At 51.8% G+C, this 2,660-nt stretch overlaps 1 protein-coding gene across 1 annotated transcript in view; it reads left to right on the top strand.

The window, feature by feature from the left end:
* Positions 1-2,660, top strand: part of rlsG (RegA-like protein RlsG) — a gene marked incomplete at both ends in the record, with an annotated part of 13,660 nt that overhangs the window by 1,891 nt on the left and 9,109 nt on the right. The window lies entirely within an intron of this gene.

Genomic DNA, 2,660 nt, shown 5'->3' with positions numbered 1-2,660 from the left:
TGAGGTCAAGTTGATGCTCTGGCGACACGTTCACTAGATGTAGGCCAGTTGATTTGTGAACTTCGGAGCCGATTTGATGATGACTGGGAAAGTGAGCGGTTGACAGTGGATCCAGCTTTGTTTGTTTCAGATAATAGGCAACCAGGGGTAAAGATGTGCCGCTATAAGCATTGGATGGGTTTGCCCAAGCATGGCAGCGGCTATATCTCGCCAAAACAGCACGTCACGCTGATGCGTTTCAGGATGTGTGTTTGGCCTTTGGCGGTTAATCGACCGCACGGTAGGGAACGGTCTGCCCGGTGGTGCCGGGTCTGTGGGAACCGGCAAGCTGTTGAAGATGAATGTCATGTGCTGCTAGATTGTCCTGCGTATGCGAATATCCGTTTGAAGCTTTGGGACCTGGGGGTTACTCCTGGGGACCGCATGATCGAGATTATGGGCGTCAAGGATCAACGCGGGTTAGCGCGCGTCTTGGACGACATTAGAAGATGCAGGTTGCAGTACGTTGAAGATTAATCAATCTGTTATTGTTGGGTATCGGCATTTTTCTTTTTTGAGTTCCTGTTTCCAGTTTGGCGGTTCATGAGCCTTTTGGCTCGTCTGGACCGTACAAGCTTGAAGCTTGTAAACGTAAAACGTAAACGTAATGCATAAGGGCTTTCATTATCGGTCACACTTTAGCATTCAGTCCGGAGCTCTCAGTACACAGATTTACCACTGAATGTCAACTATATCGCGACACCGTTGGGCATAGGGCCCAGCGTGCGTGTTTGAGAAGAAGCCTACAGTGAAGCAGGAGCGGGCGACAACAAGGATACCACTGAGACCTCTCCTTGACAGGCGAAGGCATTTCTATACTAGGCCGAAAAGAAGATTCGGCATTTCCTTTTGTGTGAGGCCATGTGCCAGGCGTTGCTGAGGCAGGCGAAGCCATATATGCCGCATGCCACTCCAATGCATTTACACTTACGTGCCGGATATGACAAGTGCGGAAAACCAAATCACGTATGCGCTCGCGTATAAAGATGGGCGATTTCTCGCGCGACTTGCGACTTGCGACTTTGCAAGGTGCAAGCTGTACGCAAGAGTGCACTTCGCCTCGCATCCGCAATTTATTTTGCAACCAGCCATAAGTGTGCAGTCCACACTTGTGCAGGCCCCGCATATTCAGAACCTAAAACAACTTTTGTTAACCTAGCGCAACGTATATCCTTTTGATCAAATCCAGTCAAGGTGGTGTCGAAAGACACCGGATTCGATACACCAGCGTAGCCATCCGATGTACGACCCGTACTATTGTACGGCAAGGTAAAAAGTCGGTGGTCGGTGACCAGCATGAAGGTATCCTGTGCGGTCTCAAGGTACGGCCGCCACTCTTGTAAGGCATTGAGTACACAGAAGCTCTTGCTCTGTGGTATTGTACTTGACTTGGGCAGGTGTGAACTTTTGGCTGGTGTGGGCGACGGGGTGGCCATCCTGTAGCAGTGCACCGCCTGTGCCGTAGATGCTGGCGTCAGTTACGACTTTGGAGGGTTTGGTAAAGTCAGGAAGGTGCAACAACGGGCGTTGATGAGGGCGTATTTAATGCCGTCGAAAGCCTGCTGGTGCAAGTTCTTCCTTCGGTCAGCCGTTTGCTGCCGGTGAGGGAGTCGCTAGCGACGAGTACCCTTGGGTAAACTTGCGGAAGTAGCTCGCAAGGCCAAGGAAGCCGCACAGCGCCGTCATGTCTTTTGGGACGGGGTCGTTCTTGACGGCCTCAATTTTTCAGGGACCCACCTCAGTCTATACTGGCCTACGAAGTGGCCTAAGAAGTTGACTTCGGGCTTGTTCAGCTCGCACTTTTCGCGCGTTGCACCTTAACACGCCCCTTTGCGGGATTCGAGTACGGCACGCATGTGGCTGGTCGGATCTTTGCTGAAGATGAGGATATCATCTAGGTTGACAACGCAGTAAGCGTCGATGAGCACGGTGTTTATGACCTTTTGAAAGGTCGCCGGTGCATTAGTCAACCCGAAGCACAGCACTTTGTACTGGAACGTTCCGAAGGGTGTCATGAGGCTGGTTTTTGGGATGTCCTCCTCCGTGATGCGAATTTGATGGTAGCCGCTTTGCAGGACGAGGGATGGGAAGATACTCGCGCTCTGGAGTGTGTTGAAGAGGTTGGTGATGTTCGGAAGTGGATACCGGTTTTTATGGTGATTTTGTTAAATAGAGTGCTAAAGTCAAGGCACATGAGAAGCGAGCCGTCCTTCTTTTGTGCGAAGAGGACGTGCGCACCGAATGGTGACTTCGATTCTTCGATAAAGCCTTTGGCCAGCAAGTCAGAGAGCTGCTTTTTCAACTTCGTTTGTCCAGTCGTGAAAGCCGGTATGGCCGGGAGTATGGCGGCTTTATGCCAGGTTCCAGCTCGATGACGTGGACAGTGCCGAGATCAGGGCCCAGGCCCGTTAAGGGCTCAAATACCTCCTTGTATTCAACCAGCAAGGCCTCCAGTTTTGCTGGTGACACCAGGGTAGGGTCGGACGGGGCCGCCGAGGTGGCGTCCATGGCGTTTAGTTGGGCGATGTCATCGCTTGTCATGAAGGCAGCCCTGTTTTTGCAGTTTTTTGATCTGCTTCATAAACACCAGGTTGGCGATAGGTGACATTGCCGCGTGCGGT

Source organism: Volvox carteri, assembly GCF_000143455.1.
Source record: "Volvox carteri f. nagariensis unplaced genomic scaffold VOLCAscaffold_31, whole genome shotgun sequence".
NCBI lineage: Eukaryota > Viridiplantae > Chlorophyta > Chlorophyceae > Chlamydomonadales > Volvocaceae > Volvox > Volvox carteri.
The sequence above is the reverse complement of the archived record's forward strand: the minus strand, read 5'-3'. Positions and strand labels throughout refer to the sequence as shown.